Source organism: Hemitrygon akajei, chromosome 13 (assembly GCF_048418815.1).
Source record: "Hemitrygon akajei chromosome 13, sHemAka1.3, whole genome shotgun sequence".
NCBI classification, from domain to species: Eukaryota; Metazoa; Chordata; class Chondrichthyes; order Myliobatiformes; family Dasyatidae; genus Hemitrygon; species Hemitrygon akajei.
The window spans coordinates 61,937,066-61,956,165 of NC_133136.1; the positions used below are offsets into that span (position 1 = coordinate 61,937,066).

Here is a 19,100-nt window from a genome sequence, read left to right on the forward strand (position 1 = left end):
CAATCATCAGGCTCTTGAACCTGAGGGGACAACTTCACTCGTCCCATTACTGAACTGCTTCCACAACCTATGGACTCACTTACAAGGAGCCTTCATCTCATGTTCTTGATATTTATTGCTTACTTATTTATTTATTGTGTATTTGCACAGTTTGTCATCTTTTGTACACTGGTAATTTGTCTATCCTGAGGGGTGCAGTCTTTTATTGAAATTATTGTTTCTCTTGGAGTTATTTTGTATGCCCGTAAGAAACTGAATCTTAGGGATAGAAATGATAACAAATATGTACCCTGATAATAAATTTACTTTGAAATTGCTTTCTGAATTGACCAGTTTCACTGAAAGTTAATATACCGGCCATCAGAGCGTGCACCACGCCCAGCGAATCCACAGCCACTTCCAGGACAGCGGCGACATGCAACGCATGTGGAAGGGCATCCAGGACATCACCAATTACAGGACAACATCACCTGACTGTGCAGGTGATGCCTCCCTTCCAGATGCGCTGAGGTGGAAAATGGCGTGGCGGTGAGGAAGTCCGCCTCTCCTACAAATGACCTACAAATGTGTCTCACTGTGGCCGATGTGGGAAGAACCCTGTGCAGGGTCAACCCACGGAAGGCTGCTGGACCAGACAACATTCCTGGCAGAGTGCTCAGAGTATGTGCAGACCAGCTAGCAGATGTTCTCACTGACATCTTCAACATCTCCCTGGGCAGTGCCACCGTTCCAACGTGCTTCAAGGCCGCCACCATTGTCCCTGTGCTGAAGAAGTCTTCAGTGTCCTGCCTAAATGACTACTGTCCCAATGCACTTATATCCATCATCATGAATTGTTTCAAGAGGCTCGTCATGAGGCATATCAAGACCCTGCTGCCCCCCTCACTGGACCCCCTGCAGTTTGCGTAACGTCCGAACCACTCAACAGATGACACCATTGTCATCACCCTCCACCCGGCCCTAACCCATCTGGACAAAAAGGACACATACTTTCGAATGTTGTTCATAGACATCAGTTCAGCATTCAAAACAATTATCCCTCAGAAACTGATTGGAAAGCTGAGCCTTCTGGGTCTGAACACCTCCCTCTGCAACTGGATACTAGACTTCCTAATGTCACTCCACTCTTCAAGAAGGGAGGAAGACAGAATGAAGAAAATTATAGGCCAGTTAGCCTAGGCCGATGTTGGAGTCAATTGTTAAGGATGTGGTTTTGGTGTACTTGGAGGCACACGACAAAATAGGTGAAAGTCACCATGGTTTCCTTCTTGCCTGACAAATCTTTTGGAATTCTTTGAGGAAATAGCAAGCAGGATAGGCAAAGGAGAATTGGTGGATGTTGTGTACTTGGATTTTCAGAAGGCCTTTGACTAGGTGCCACACTTGAGGTTGCTTACATGCTATGAGCCCATGTTATTACAGGAAAGATACTAACATGGATACAGCTATGGCTGATTGGCAGGAGGCAAAGAATGGGAATGAAAGGATCCTTTTCTGGTTGGCTTCCGGTGACTAGTGGTGTTCCACCGAGGTCTGTGTTGTGACTGCTTCATTTTACGTTTGTATGTCAACAATTGTGGCCTAGTTTGTGGATGATGCAAAGATCAGTGGCGCAGCAGGTAGTGTTGATCAGAGGCTGAAGAAGGACTTAGGCTAATTTGGAGAAGGGATAAAGAGGTGGCAGAAGTGTCGGGAAGTATATGGTCATGCACTTTGGTAGAAGAAATAAAATCACAGACTTTTCCAAATGGGGAGAAAATTCAAAAATTCATGGTGCAAAGAGATTTGTAAGTCCTCATACAGGACTTACAGGTTGAATTGGTGGTGAGGAAGGCCAATATAATGATAGCATTCATTTCAAGGGGATGAGAATATAAAAGCAAGGATGTTATATTGAGCATGTATAGGCACTGGTGAGGCCTCACTTGGAGTATTGTGAGCAGTTTTGGGCCCCTTAGGATGGAGTAATTATTGGAGAGGGTTCAGAGGAGCTACATGAGAATGATTCCTGGAATGAAAGGGTTATCATATGGGCAGCAAATGAAGGCTCTGTGCCTGTACTATCTGGAATTTAGAAAAATGGGGGAGGGGGGGTGCAGGGGGATTCTCATTGGAACCTAACAAGGATCAAAATGCGTAGACAGAGTGAACGTGAAGAGGATGTTTCCTGCGGTGGGGGTGTCTAGGACCAAAGGACACAGCACAGAGGGACGTCCATTTGGAACAGCAATGAGGAAGAATTCCTTTAGCCAGCGGGTGGTAAATCTGGAATTCATTGCCGCAGGCAGCTCTGGAGGCCAGGTCTCCTGGTGCATTTAAGGCAGTGGTTGATAGGTTCTTGATTAGTCAGGGTGTGAAAGGTTATGGGGAGAAGGCAGGAGAAAAGGGTTAAGAGGGAAATGGATCAGGCATAATGAAATGGAAGAACTGACTCGATGGATCGAATGACCTAATTCTGCCCCCATGTCTTATGGTCTAACTTCTTAAAGTGGTATATTTGGACTGAGGACCTTACTAATCAAGAACTTGTCAACCTCCCCTTTAAATATATGCAATAATTCAGTCTCCGCAGCCATCTGTGGCAATAAGTTCTCTAACTAAAGCAATTATTCCTCATCTCTGTTCTAAAGGGACATCTTTTATTCTGAGGTTGTGTCCTCTGGTCCCAGACACTCCATTATAGGAAACACATCAACTCTGTTCCAAGCCTTTAAAAACTTTTGAATATTGAATGAAATCCCCTCTCATTCTTCGAAACTGAAGTGAGTGCAGACCGAGAGCCACCAAGGCTCCTCCCCCGTACATTACCTTTTCATTCCTGGGATTGTTATCATGAATGTCCTCTAGACCCTCTGCAATGCCAGCACATCCTTCAAAGTTGAAAGTAAATTTATTACCGAAGTGCATATACATCACCACAAACAGCCCTGAAATTCATTTGGGCATACTCAATAAATCCATATTGGAATAGTAAGCATAATAAAATCAGTGAAAAAATCCACTATCTTGGGCATTCAGCCAATGTGCAAAAGCCAACAAACTGCAAATACAAAAGATTTTTTTTGCGTGTCACACCAGACAGTCAGCCATTGTTGTCTGGTGCATGGTGACAGGATTGGTCTCCTTTCGGATTAGCCAGGTCAGAATATGAACGTTCCTGACTCGACCCTTGTATTTTTTATGAGGCCGAGTGGCTAGCTCAACGCTCAACCCGGTACAGATGGAAAGCGTGCTTGGGGGTGGCCCGACTGGGATTTGAACTCAGGAGCCTTCACCCCGGAGTCCGGCGCTGATGCCATTGCGCTACCAGCTGGCCACAAAAGAATAATAACAAATAAACAATAAATATCGAGAACATGAGATAGTCCTTGAAAGTGAGTCCATAGGTAGTGGGAACATTTCAATGATGGGGCAAGTGAAGTTAACCCCTTTCGTTCAAGAGCCTGATTGTTGAAGGGTAATAACTGTTCCAGAACCATGTGATGTGAGTCTTGAAATTCCTGTACCACCTTCCTGACAGCAGCAGTAAGAAGAGAGCTCGTCCTGGGTAGTGGCGTTCCGATGATTTCCTGTGGCATTGCTCAATGGTGAGGAGGGCTTTACCCACGATGAAATGGGAAAATTCTACTTTTTCTGGGATTCTTTCATTCCAGGGCATTGGTGTTTCATACCAGGCTGTGATGAAGCTAGTCGATGTTCACTCCACTACACATCTATAGAAGTTTGTCAAAGTTTAAGATGTTAGGCTGAATCTTTGCAAACTCCTAAGGAAATAGAGGTGCTGTCGTGCCTTCTTTGGAATTGCAGTTACGTGCTGGGCCCAGGACAAGTCATCTGGAATAATACCGAGGAATTTAAAATTGCTGACCCTCTCCACCTCTGATCCTTCAATAAGGACTGGCTCATGGACTTCTGGTTTCCTCCTACTAAAGTAAATAATTAGCTCCTTGGTCTTGCTGATATTGTTATGGCACTACTCAGCCAGATTTTCTGCCTCCCTCCTTTATGCTGATTCATCACCACCTCTGATTCGGCCTATGACAGTGGTTTTGTCAGCAAACCTGAATATAGTATTGCAGCTGTGCTTAGCCACAGAGCCATGAGTATGAAGCGAGTAGAGCAGGGGGCTAAGCACACCTGTGCTGATGGAGATTGTGGAGGAGGTGTTGTCGCCAATCTGTACTAATTGGTTTCTGCAAGTGAGGAAATCCAGGATACAATTGCACAAGGAGGTATTGAGGCCAAGGTCTTGAAGCTTATTGATTATGTTTGAGGGGGTGATGGTATTGAATGCCCAGCTGTAGTTGATAAAGAACATCATGATATACGACTTTACAGTCTACATATTCCAGGGTTGATAGAAGAGCCGATGAAATGGCATCTGCTGTGGACCAGTTGCTTCCATAGGCAAATTGGAATGGATCCAAGTCATATCTCAGGCAGGAGTTGATACGTTTCTTCACCAACCTCTCAAAACACTTCATCACTATGGATGCAATTGTTACTGGATGATAGTCGTTGAGGCAGGTTACCAAGTTCTTCTTGGGCACTGGTACAATTGAAGCCTGCTTGAAGCAGGTAGGTACTTCAGACTGCCGGGGCGAGAGGTTAAGGATTTCAGTGAAAGCACCAGCCAGTTGATCAGCGCAGGTCTTTAGTAGTTGGCCAGGTACCTTGTCTGGGCTGGATACTTTCTGTGGGTTCACCCACAGATGCGCGCACGTCAGCCTCACTGATTAAAATCACAGGATCATTGGGGACTGTGGGAATTTGTGATGGTTCCTGTCAAAGCAAGCATGGAAGGCATTGAGCTCCTTGTAAACGAAGCCCTGCTGTCATCTATGTTGCTTGATTCAACTTTATAAGTGGTGATAGTGATGGAGTCTTGCCACAACTATCGAGCATCCTTCATCAATTCAAGTTTAGTGCAGAATTGCCGCTATGGCTATTAGATGGCTTTCCGGAGACCGTACCTGCACCTCTTGTAACTTTCTTGGTCATCAGGCTTGAATGCGTCTGATCTGGCCCTCGGCAGATTATGAATTTCATAGTTCATCTCAGGCTTCTGGTTGGGGAATGACTGAATGATTTTCTGGGAGCACACTCCTCCACAACTATCTATTGTCATATTTGGTAAAGTCCATGGCAGCGGACTTGGATCTCAGATAAAGGGCCCACGGTTGCTCACAATACTCCGAGTGCTGTCTGGCCAATGTCTTATAAAGCCTCAGTACTATACCCTTGCCTTTATGTTCTCATCCTCTTACAATGAATGCTTACATTGCATTGGGCTTCTTTATCACAACACAACCTGCAATTTAGCCTTTAAGGAATCCTACATAAGGATTCCCAAGTAATTTGTACCTCTGATTTCTGTATTTTCTCCACATTTAGAAAATAGAATACACATGTATTCCTTCTACTAAATGCATGACCATAGGGAGTGAGTCTTTACTGTGGAAGACACCAGCGCTATGCTAGAAATTTTAAGTGTCAGGAGGCAGAAGTCAGTGTAGTTGCTATTAGTAAGGAGAAGGTTCTTGGAAATCCAAAAGGTCTGAAGGTGGTTAAGTCACCTGGACTAGATGGATTGTGGCCAATCATTCTGAAAGGTAGCAGAAAAGATTGTGGAGGTATTGGCAGTGGTCTTTAAAAATCATTAGATTCTGGAATGATTCCGGAAGACTGGAAAATTGCAAATGTCACTCCACTCTAAGAAGGGAGGGAAGCCAAAGACAGGAAATTATAGGCGATTTAGCCTGAATTGAAGATGTTGGAATCGATTTTTAAGGATGAGGTCTCAGGGTACTTGGAAGCACATGATAAAATATTCTAAAGTCAGCGTGGTTTCCATAAGGGGAAATCTTGCCTGACAAATCTGTTGGAATTCTTTGAGAAAATAACAGGCAGGAAGGAAAAAGGAGAGTTAGCTTACCCAATAAAATCTGATTTATTACACAACATTCAATCCAGAATTGTCTTTTCCCTTTTAGGCTCAACCGCAAAAAGCCATGTCATGGGCATTCTAAAAATTCCTTCTCTTGGGATCCAGTACCATCCTGATTTTCCCAATCTATCTGCATATTGAAACCACCCCATAACTATCATAACATTCCCATTTTGACATGTCCTTTCTATTTCCTGTTGTAATTTGTTCCCCACATCCTGGCTACTGAATGGAGACCTGGATATAACTCCCATTTGTGTCCTTTCACCCTTGCAGTTTCTTAACTCTATCCACAACGATTCTACATCTTCCAATCCTATATCACCTTTTTCTAAGGATTTGATTTCATGTTTTACTAACAGAGCCACCCTACCCCCTCTGCCAATCTGCAAATCCTTTTGATATCATGTGTATCCTAGATTTTGGCTCCCAACTGCGATCTTTTTTTCAGCTATGACTCAGTGATACCCACAACGACATTCCTGCCAACTTCTAACTGCTCTACAAGATCATCTGCCTTCCGTATATTGCGTGCATTCAAATATGTCAGTGTAATCCATCCCACTGAATGCAATTTTGCACTTTCAACTGCCTATCTTTATTGTCTCACTACGCACTGCATTTACTGTATACCAGCTGCCCCGTTCTCTGCCTTATCACTCCAGCCGATTAGTTTGAACAGCTCTAGCCAACCTGCCTTTCAAAGACCTTAGTCCCCCTCAAGTTGGGGTGTAACCCATCCTTTTTGTACAGGTCACATCTTCCCCAGAAGAGTGATCCAGAAATCTGAAACCCTGCCCCCTGTACCAATTCCTCAGCCACATGTTCATCTGCCAAATCATCCTATTCTTTTTCCCTCTGGTGCATGGCACAGGCAACAATTCAGAGATTAATACTCTTTTGGTCCTGCTTCAGCTTTCATTCTTCCTGACTCCATATATTCTCTCTCATCCCCTTTTCTACCTACAGAATGTTGTTGGTACCAATATGTGGCACGACTTTGAGTTGCTCACCCTCCCTCTTTACAAGGCTGTAGACCCTTTCTGAGACTTCCTTGATCCTGGGAGGCAACATACCATCTGGGTATGTCTCTACCATGTCCACAGAATCTCCTGTTTGCTCTTGAATCCCCTATCAAGACTACACTCCTCTTCTCCCCACTTCCCCAATGAGCCACAGAGCCAGACTCAGCGCCAGAGGCTTGGCCGCTGCGGTTTTCCCCTGGTAGGTTGTCTCCTCCACACCACTCCCCCCCCAAACACTATCCAAAGTGGTATACTTATTACTGAGGAGATCGGCCACAGCAGTGCTCTGCACTGGCTGTCTATTCCCATTCCCGCTCTTGACAACAACTTAGCTACCTGCTTCCTGCAGCTTAGGTACCCCTATTTATCACCTCTCCATTTTCTAGTATGAGCCAAAGGTCATCCAGTTGCAGTTCCAGTTCTAGCATGGTTTGTGTAGAGCTGCAGCTCGATACACTTCATGCAGATTAGTTATCTGGGAGGCTGGAGGTCTGTCAGGGTTCCTACATCTCAATTGAACACTCATTGATCCTGGACCCATTCTCACTGCACTAGTTATGCTGGACTGGTCAAAGAACACTGAGGCTGTCTACAAGAAGGGTCAGAGCCGTCTCTATTTCCTGAGGAGACTGAGGTCCTTTAACATTTGCCGGACGATGCTGAGGATGTTCTACGAGGCAGTGGTGGCCAGTGCTATCATGTTTGCTGTTGTGTGCTGGGGCAGCAGGCTGAGGGTAGCAGACACCAACAGAATCAACAAACTCATTCGTAAGGCCAGTGATGTTGTGGGGGTTGAACTGGACTCTCTGACGGTGGTGTCTGAAAAGAGGATGCTGTCCAAGTTGCATGCCATCTTGGACAATGACTCCCATCCACTCCATAATGTACTGGTTAGGCACAGGAGTACATTCAGCCAGAGATTCATTCCACCCAGATGTAACACTGAGCGTCATAGGAAGTCATTCCTGCCTGTGGCCATCAAACTTTACAACTCCTCCCTTGGAGTGTCAGACACCCTGAGCCAATAGGCTGGTCCTGGACTTATTTCCATTTGGAATAATTTACTTATTATTATTTAATTATTTATGGTTTTATATTGTTATATTTCTTCACTATTCTTGGTTGGTGCGGCTGTAACAAAACCCGATTTCCCTCGGGATCAATAAAGTATGTCTGTCTGTCTGTCTGTAACAGACAAAGAAAGATAGAATCTCACCAGAATCTTACCAGAAACCTGCCTGGAGTTTTCACCTTTACTCAACCACCCCTGAAGCTAACCATTCTTAACATTGTCCACTCACACTTTGGCTGCTCTGCTTAAACTTAACTTCTTTTTATTGACATTTAACAGTTGACGATCTGCTGCTATCAGGTCTGCTAATTACAACTTCACATAACTTCTAACTACAATTGGTGGATCTGATTGCCTTTAATAGGTTAGATTTAAACAAGCAAAAATGTAAATGGGTTTGATTCAGAATGAATCTCATCACAAGGATAGTAATAGAACTATAGAACTTTTTTGATCACCATGCTGCTTGGCACAGTAGCAAGATAACTTCGAGTTGTTTCTTCAAGGCTTCAACAACACAAGTTCAATTATTACCATTGAGGTTGACTGTATTAACTGGGTACTATATAAAGGTCCCAGTTGTAGGTGAGTGATAAAACCAGGGGTTGGGGAGCGGAAGGAAACTTAGGGAGAAGGGGTTGCAGGGAAAATTTGAGGGGGAATGAGATGGGTCTAAGAGCCAGCAATGAACCAAATGACTTGTGCAAGAATGTGAAGCTGCCTTTTGTTTGTCCATTAACTGTCTATTGTTACATTTAAGTCTTTTGAACATCTGCATTGTGCATCTGTGCTATCGTGAGGCTACTTAGTTTTAAATGAAGTTTTCTACACTTTACCCATTTTTGATCCAAAAAAAAGCTTCAGTAATTAGATTTAATTCCTAATGTTTTCAAACTGTTACATTCCATTACTTTATTAAATTGAATAAATGGATGTTTAATTTTCAAAAAAAAATCTGCAGATGCTGGAAATCCAAGTTACGCACACACAATGCTGGAGGAATTCAGCAGGTCAGGCAGCATCAATAGCAAAAAAAGTAGAGTTTTTTCCATAGATGCTGTCTGGCCTGCTGAGTTCCTCCAACATTTTGAGGATGTGTAATATTTTTTATATTTGGGGGAAAAATTATGAGAAGCTTGCTAATTTTTAATTATATCTGTTGTACCTATTTCTGTGGTCTAATTTGAGCATTACAATGCATTCCGAGTCTATGTAGTTCAATGTCTGGTAAACCCGACTATCAGATCCTTCCTTTAACCATGACGGTGAAATTTGAGTTTATTGTTTATTTCCATCATTTTCATGTATCAACAATTCCAATGGATAGTAATTCACAAGGGACCAATTTGATATACAGCTATGGTGTAGAGTCACAGTAAATACCGAGTAAATCTATTGGTTTACTCCTGATGAAGGGTTTCGGCCCGAAACGTCGTCACTACCTCCTCCCATAGATGCTGTCTGGCCTGCAGTTCTGCCAGCATTTTGTGTTTTTATTTATTTCCAGCATCTGCAGATTCACTCGTGAAACCTATTGGTTTTGATGTTTATACTGTACCTTGAGTGTTTGGGTAACAGAAAATTTGCCCTTGCAGAATCCACAAATCACATCCCAAAAATTTGATGTACTGAATGAAGTTTACTCTAATGGAACATATGGACAAAAGTAAATACATGCACTTTATTTTTTTAACTCTCATTTCCTGATGCATGCACAGATGACGCAGTTTCACATGGCATAAAATCACAATGCAGACTGTTTTCCGGGACCAAGCCTCCACCTGCCCTAGTAAGGTGCAGATCACCTATATTGAAGCACAATCAGATTTAAAATCACTGGCATATGTCATGAAATTTATTGTTTTGCCGCAGCAGTGCATTGCAATACATAATAAAACTAAATAAAATAAATATATATTAAAAATATTAACTGCTCGTAAGTAGAGGGAAAAAAAGAGGGGGGAAAATACTGACTTAGTATACCTGGGTTTATTGTCCATTAAGAAATCTGATAGCAAAGGGAAAGAAGATGTTACTGAAACATTGAGTGTGTATCTTTTGGCTCCTATACCATCACCTTGATGATAGCAATGAGAAGCAGCCATGTCCAGAGCCATTGAAAGATACAACACAGAAACAGGCTCTTTGGTTCATCTAAGCCATGACGAACCATTTAAACTGCCTACTTCCAATGGCCTGCACTGGGACCATAGCCCTCCATGCCCCTCCCATCAATGTACCTATCCAAACTTTTCTTAAACGTTGAAATCAAGTTTGCATACACCCACTTGTACTGGCAGCTCGGTCCACACTCTCACAACCCTCTGAATGCAGAAGTTTCCCCTCATGTTACCTTTAAATTTATCAGTTTTCACCCTTACCCTGTGAGCTCTAGTTGTAGTCCTATCCAACCTCAGTAGAAAAAGCCTGCTTGCATTTACTCCCTCTCAATCTTCTAAGTTCCAGGGAATAAAGTCCTAACCTATTCAGTCTTTCCCTATAACTCAGGAACTCCAGGCCCAGAAACATACTTGTAAATTTTTTCTATACTCTTCCACCCTTATTTGCATTTGTTCTGTAGTGATGGGAGTATTTAATAATGGATGCTGGCTTTTTGAGGCATCACCTTTAGAAGATGTCCATGAGGCTGGGGAGACTAGTGTCCATGATGGAGCTTGCTAAGTTTACAACTTTCTGCAATCTTTTCCAATCCTGTGCAGTGGCCCCTCCATACCAGATAATGATGCAAGTGATTAGAGTGCTCTCCACGGTATATCTGTAGGGCGTCTTTGACAGACCAATTCTTCTCAAACTCCCAATGAAGTACAGCCGTTGTCATGCCTTCTTTGTAATCACATCAATATGTTGGGCCCAGGATTGATCCTCAGAGATGTTGACACCCAGGTACCCGAAACTGATCACTCTGAAGACTGGTGTGCATTCCATCGACTGCTCCTTCCTGAAGTCCACAATCAATTTCTTGGTCTAACTGACGTTGAGTGGCAAGGTTGTTTCTGCAATACCACTCAACCAGCTGATCTATCTCGCTCCTATACACCTCCTCGTCACCATCTGAATTTCTGCCAGCGTTAGCTGCATGCCTATTGTTGGGCTGTCAGCAATTATTAATTGTTGACAAATCAATACAGAATGTCATGAACATTATCATGCTAATAATGCTTTAGAAAGGGGCATTGATTGCCCCTTTTAATGATTTGAATCATTAAAAAACCAGTTTTGCGATCTGCTTTTCAACTAAGTCAAGCTACATCCACACTAGACTGGATAATTTTGAAAACGCCGGTTTTGCATAAAAACGATAGGCATCCACACTATGCATTTTTTAAAATATCTCTGTCCACATTGAAATGGAGATTTCGGTGAATCTCCTCCTACTGCACATGCGCAGGACACATCTACCGAAAACAAGCGACATGTTTGGTGTCGAATGTCGCCGTGAAAGACGGTGCATGTTTGTTCAGTTACAGACTAGAAAAACTTAAACGACGGGCAGCTGTTGGCTCTCGTGCAGGAAGATTTCAAAGTAAAAAAAACCAAATACTGAAGCGTATGGAGGCAACTGACAGGGAGTTCACGGTCTGTATGATCCGGCTGACGACGAATATTGAAAAGCTGACTAACTCTGTTGCATTAATAAAGCACCTTGTTAAATGTATAAAACATGTCTGCATCAGTATTATCTTGTATTTCCATACAATGTTACATTAGGCTGTTATACATCTATTGTCAGAGAAGTACTTGCATAAATGGGTAAACCACCTTCATACAAGTAAGGACAGAAAACAGAGCAAAGTGAGTACAGTATACTTATTTATTCAGTAAGTTATGGGTCAAAGTATTTGGTGAGTATATTTCTAACTCTTCTGGCTTCAGCCTCGTTGCCGTCTGTTCTGAAATTGTTAGGTTGCGTTCAAGAAAACAATGAAAGAGCATGCTGCTGTCTGACAGCATTTTCAGATTTCTCCGGTTATCCCATCCACACTGATCTGCCCGAGCAGCATTTTCAAAAATACCCACCCGGAAAGCGTTTCTGAAAAGCTCCAGTTTCGGGGGATGAAAACGCCGTTTTAGTGTGTAAAAACGAATAGTAAAAGCTTCGGTTACAGGTTTATCCGGTGTAGTGTGGACGTAGCCTCAGTTGCTTCTATGTATTTGATTTTGCTAAAATGCAGATATTTTAAGCTGTAATATGCTCTGTAATCGAGAAAAGACAACGTAGTTGTCAAAAGTTGAGAATAAAAATTTAAATGTATCATAAACTTAAGCAAAATATTAAAATTCATTGCAGTCATGTCATTTAGATTCAGAGACATTGTGCCAGAAAAATTAACAATTCCATGTATTTTCAACAAAACCCCAGGTAGCAATCAGGCCACTGATTTCTAAAGATTGCACAGGGAGGAGGTTCAAAACAATGCGCCAATCACTGATGCTCGTTTCTAGATTTTGTGTTTGGCTGTGTGCATGTGAACTCCCAGGCTTTGATCCTAGTGCTATGAAGCAAATGGTATTATCTTCATTATCTCAGCTGCAAAATATAGAACAACATCCCAGGAAAATATCTGTCATTGGTTAGCCAGTTACATGTCTGATGCAAAGGCATCATTTATTTCTATGATTCACTGGCTATTTCTGAAAATCGTACATGTACAAGCACTGAAACAGTGAGCACTTGCAGTTCACAAATAATAACAACAGCAGCACACCACAGTTATGCTGAGGACTATAAAGTATAATCATTGTTCCATTTATTTACTTCAAGTTCTTTCTCAGCAACCTGTTATCACCATACGGCCAGGTTCTTCTCATTACACCTACAATCCACTTGGCAAATCTATTCTCTCTCCTTTATTTTTGTGTTTCCAACAGTGTCGAGAAAGAAATGTTGAGTTTTTAATAAGATCAATATCTCTGAACTCCATTTGTAGGATATTAATTTGAAAAACAAAAACTGCAGATGCTTGAGATTTGCAATAACTGAAAGTACAGATATAATCAGCCGGTCAGGCAACATCTGTGGGAAGAGAAGGTAGAGGTAAGGTTTCAGAATGAAATCCCTTCATCAAGATCAGTGATCCATACCTCCCTGAGTTCTTTGAAGCAAATCACTATTATTGCATATACACAGAGGCATGTAATATGTATAAGAGTATTTTGTTCATATTGGAGATGTGTCGCTTACAATGTCAATATTTATTATCTAATTGCCCTTGCAAAGGTGCTAGTGAGCTGCTGCTTTTTAAGAGTTGCTCTCTTTATGGAGATGATGCTCCCATGTGTTGATGTTGGGGACTTTGAGGATTTGGACATAGCGGTAATGAATAATCGTATTTCTGAATGATGTGTGTTGTGGAAAGCAATGGCAAGTGATGATGTTTCTATGTGCCTTGTTGCCATTTTCCTTGCAGTTGACATTGTGAATTTGAAAGACACTTGATTCGTAGAAGGAGTTACAGTGCCTTTTGCAGATGGTACAAGGTGCAACTACTGTACACCACCTGTGGGGGGAGAGTGGTGGTCATCAAATCATAGAAATCATAATTTTGTCGGATGCATGACTGAGTAATCAATTTGGGTTTGCATTCGAGCATATTGCTTTAATAACCACTTAGTGCCAAATGTCATGGAGAGACAAAAACATTGCATCCTGTTAGCTGCTTATGGAAGAAGGGAATTATGGCACAATTGTTTAAACTGCAAGACCAAGTGGAGAAAGTAGCTAAAGTGCCATGATGACTCTCGGGGTACTTAAATTCAATTTGTTCAATCATCAATCTCAATTACGATGAAAAAGACTAGATTTTTGTAGTATACAAATTGGAGAAGGACATTGGTTCCATCCCCCTTGGATGCAATTTCAAGACCTTGTAGTGTTCCCGATACAGAGACAAATGTTCTCCAGCATATTCTTCTTCAAAGAGATCCGTGGGATTCTTGTTTATTTGAAGTCATTGAATAACTCTTCTGTAGCACCCCCTAGTGCTACATTGATGTATCTAACTGGGTTTCATTTCAGTTTCTATCCAAGTCTCAAACTTGGAAGAATACTGGCACTATATCTAATGAGGCTGAGGTGTAAATAAGAGATGCACACCTTTTCTATTTACCTGTTCTGCTTATTTCGCTGACAGTCAACACTGGTGCACCTCTGGGATATGTGCTTAGCCCACTGCTCTACTCTCTCTATATCCAAGACTATGTTGTAAGGCACAGCTTAAATGACGTCCATAAATTTGCTGATGATGCAACCCTTGTTGGCAGAATCTCAGATGGTGATGAGAGGGGTGTACAGAAGTGTGATATATCAGCTAGTTGAGGGGTGCTGCAGCAATAACCTTGCTGTCAACATCGGTAAGACCTAACCGATTGTGATCTCCGGGAAGGGCAAGACATATCAGTCCTCAAAAAGGGATCAGAAGAGGAGAGAATGAGCATTTTTAAGTCCTGGATGTCAATATCTCCAAGGACCTAACCTGGACCCAATATATCAATGCAGCTAAAAGGAAGGCAGAAGAGGGACCATATTTCATTAGGAGTTTGAGAAGATGTGGTATGTCATCAAAAACACTTGCAAATTACTACTGGTGTACCGTGGAGAGCATTCTAACTGGCTGCATCACCGTCTGGTATGGGGAGGCTACTGCAAAGGATCAAGGTAAGCTGTAGAGAGCTGTAAAATTAGCCAGCTCCATCATGGGTACCTGGGTATCCCTGTCATCTTCAAGGAGTAGTGCCTCAGAAAGACAGTTCCCATCACTAAGGACCTCCACTACTCAGGACATGCCCTCTTCTCTTTGCTACCATCAGGAAGGAGGTTCAGAAGCCTGAAGGCAGACACTCAACAATCCAGGAACAGCTTCTTTCCCCTTGCCATCGATTTCTGAATGGACATTGAACCCATGAACACTACCTCACTACTTTTTTTATTTATTTCTGTTTTTGCACTACCTTCTTTTAACTGAACTATTTGATGTACATATACACTTAATGTAATTCAGTTAATTTTTTTCTATATTTGGTATGCATTGCATTGTACTGCTGCCAGAAAGTTAACATGTGATTCTGGCTTTCTAGCATGTTATTCTGTTATTTGAGTTCTGAATCTTCCAAATCTCTATGTAAACAGCCTTACTAGTAAGAGACCATTGAAGAAACAGTGGGATTGTATATAAAAGTTATGTATTTAATAAAACAAAACTGCTGCCTTTGATGGTATCTCAAATAAGGAGTATAAATTTGCTCTGAATTCCATGCTACTGTATGTCTTTGTATAAAGATATCCAAATTGAAGTTTGTGGTATCAATGGAAGCCGCTTCCTGTCTGACATCTCTCTTCACAACATTTTACATAGAAACATAGAAAATAGGTGCAGGAGTAGGCCATTTGGCCCTTCGAGCCTGCACCGCCATTCAGTATGATCATGGCTGATCATCCAACTCAGAACCCTGTACCTGCTTTCTCTCCATACCCCCTGATCCCTTTAGCCACAAGGGCCATATTTAACTTCCTCTTAAATATAGCCAATGAACCGGCCTCAACTGTTTCCTGTGACAGAGAATTCCACAGATTCACCACTCTCTGTGTGAAGAAGTTTTTCCTCATCTCGGTCCTAAAAGGCTTCCCCTTTATCCTTAAGCTGTGACCCCTCGTTCTGGGCTTCCCCAACATCAGAAACAATCTTCCTGCATCTAGCCTGTCCAATCCCTTTAGAATTTTATATGTTTCAATAAGATTCCCCCCTCAGTCTTCTAAATTCCAGTGAGTATAAGCCTAGTCGATCCAGTCTTTCTTCATATGAAAGTCCTGCCATCCCAGGAATCAATCTGGTGAACCTTCTCTGTACTCCCTCTATGGCAAGAATGTCTTTCCTCAGATTAGGGGACCAAAACTGCACACAATATTCTAGGTGCGGTCTCACCAAGGCCTTATACACAATATTAGTCCAATTAATGCAATGTCAAATTTGGGTACAAAAAGAGGAAAAAAGTCTTGGTGGGCTATAAAAACAGAATAAAAATAAACTTAAGGTGAGTCATTTTTAAAATTACAGTCGGCTCTCCTTATCCGCGGGTTCCACATGTGTGGATTCAACCAACTGCGGATCGGGAAAACCCGGCAGTTCTCTCTCCAGCACTCGTTTAAGCATGTACAGACTATTTAATACAGAGCATGTTACATATGGAGTTTGTAACTTCCACAAAACTAATTATTTTAACTTCCTACCATTGGAATCCTATGGAATAGAGATTTGCACTTACATAACTATCATATCTGATGTGATCCATTTAAGAAAGCATTTGACTTCTGAGTATGAGGATGATAGGTTCAAGACTTTAAACAAAAACTTAAGCATGTGCTTACTTTCAATTCCTCAGTACTGTACGAAGCTGCTACTGGATTGCTTTCTTTAGACTAAAGCATTAACTGGCAATATATCAAATCTAACCTTTCAACCACGTGTCATCAAAAAGTGTATTCAGAGTAAAAATAATAGGAGTTCAAAAGTGCTGTGTGATGTTGCAGCATTTTTCTCAAAATTATAAATCTTTTATAGGCTTTATCTTATTTCTGTGGCTATTTACTGTCATTTTGCAATCTGAGAAGTTGGATGGATAAAAAGACTTAAAGTCCTACCAAAAGTTGTTTTTAGAAAAGTGTATGCAATGTCAAATTTGGGTACAAAAAGAGGAAAAAAGTCTTGGTAGGCAATAAAAACAGAATAAAAATAAACTTAAGGTGAGTCATTTTTAAAATTACAGTCGGCTCTCCTTATCCGCGGGTTCCGCATGCGCGGATTCAACCAACCGTGGATCAGGAAAACCCGGAAGTTCTCTCTCCAGCACTCGTTGTTTGAGCATGTACAGACTTTTTTTTCTTGTGATTATTCCCTAAACAATACAGTATAATAACTATTTACATAGCATTTACATTGTATTAGGTATTATAAATAATCTAGAAATGACTTAAAAGTACAGGCAGTCCCGAGTTATGAACAAGTTCCGTTCCTGAGTCCGTCTTTAAGTCGCATTTGAATTCGGAATAGGTACATCTGGTATTATTTAGTGTCAGTTAGTCAAACATTTGTCTTAGTTATATAGTATATATTTTACCTTTCTATGCATATAAAACACTTAAGAAACATATATTTCAATAATTAAACCATTGTGTTGCTTAGTAATAATTGTAGCTTTCATCGGAGCAGGGCCTTTCTCATGCTCCATTAAAATTGTTCCGATCGTTGACCAACTGTAGCCTAACGCTTTTCCAATGACCGATGGTGTTTCACCTCTTTCCGATAACTTTATTACTTCCACTTTATTTTCAATCGTGATCATGATTATTTTCGTGAACAGAAACACTGCAGATTCAGAGTGCGCCGTGTCCTAAAGACAGGTTATATAAGGTCCGGGATTCTGCTGGGTCCTAAAGACCACCATATTGAAACAGGTTAAATAAGAGACAAGCATCCGCGTTTTTTGGTATCCGCGGGGGGTCCCAGAACCAATCCCTCACGGATAAGGAGGGCCGACTGTATATGAAACATTAAACTTCAAAAGTAGGTTTTTTTGTACCTGTGAGTTGTTTGCAATAATGAAAATTTAACGTACCTTGAAAAAGATACAAATGTTGTGCATAAGGACTGATTTGCTCAGGCCAGTTTAATCCACATTTGAGGCAAGTTTGGCATCCCCATGTTTGGTGAATCAGATGACCAGGAACCGTTTTTGCACAGCATCACAGGAAAAGAGTTTCTCCAATGGCTGCTTCCACATTATTATATTCACTGATTCAAATATAGTTGTAGGAGGCTTGGGGATCAGATCGAGATCTAGGCATCTAGAGCAGTAACAGTAGCAACAGTTGAGGTTGTAACACTAGAAATCCAAAAGGGAAATATCAAAAAATGCTTGTAAGTTTCAATCAATTTTTTTTCCTAACTTTCCAAGTTAATTATCAGTTTCTCCCAGTAACTATGATATTTTGGTTCTCAAGCTGAATATATTAGTTGGTTTTTTTTGTTGCTTTGATGTGTTTTCCACGCGTTGATGTGACCTATAATTTAATAATCATTTTCAATTGACTTAGCCAGATTTATATTTTTAAATAGAGTGGAAACTGTTGTACAGGTAATTTGACTGTGTCAGTTCCATTAGAAAAATATTTCACTTTGCTTTATGCCATCTGTGATGAAGCCCTGAATTGAAGCAGTTTTGCCAGTTACGTCTGATTAGTTACTGTTGGGGAAAAAATTATAGCAGTGGTGTATGAAATTTCACAGAATTTTAATTTCCCACTGCAAGCAATGTACTGATTTCCTCGCAATAATTTTTGGTTAAATGTATTTTTCTACTTTGCTGTTGATGTGCGTTTCTATAATCTTTATGCTGTGTTATAAGTAAATGAACTAATGTACAGTGGTTGCAAAACCTCAAGTTACAGACTCATTGGTAGAGGTTTCTGAAGTCTAAGATTTACAGCGATGAAAATAAATGGTCCTCTCTCATATCTTTCCAAAAAAAGGAGTTCATCCACTAAAGCTCTAATTATCCCTCAATTTTTTTGGATTTTGTTTTTAACCTTGGCTTTGGGTTACCTTTGATAAGTAAGTGCATGGAGTTACACCAATACTGTCAGACCTCATATTTATCATGTCCTTATGGTGTTCTAAAGCTAACCCACCCAGAAAATGCTGCTGAGCACAGCAGAAAAGCGAAAGCTGATCCTCGTGCACTGAGGTTTCTTCGAAAAAATTCTCTTCAAATGTACCATCTTCCCAAAGGTCAGATGAGCTCTAATCTTTAAATAAAAATTGCCATAGCCTTTGAATTACTGGTAACACTCCGTTCCCTATCAGAGAAATCATATTAATTTGATCATCGTTTAGAACTTTTTGCTTTTTTTATGAAGGGCATGCAGAGTTACTATGCCAGATACAGTATTAAAAATAGTTAATTCATATTAAGAAAGATGAACATGCTGAAGTTTCTTTCTCTGCTTGAGTTGGGGTGAAATGATCTGTTAAAGGTTTCCACA

General features: G+C 41.2%; 1 protein-coding gene across 6 annotated transcripts in view; it reads left to right on the plus strand.

The window, feature by feature from the left end:
• Positions 1-19,100, plus strand: part of atp8a1 (ATPase phospholipid transporting 8A1) — a 366,447-nt gene that overhangs the window by 168,592 nt on the left and 178,755 nt on the right. The gene's annotated exons all lie outside the window — the stretch shown is intronic.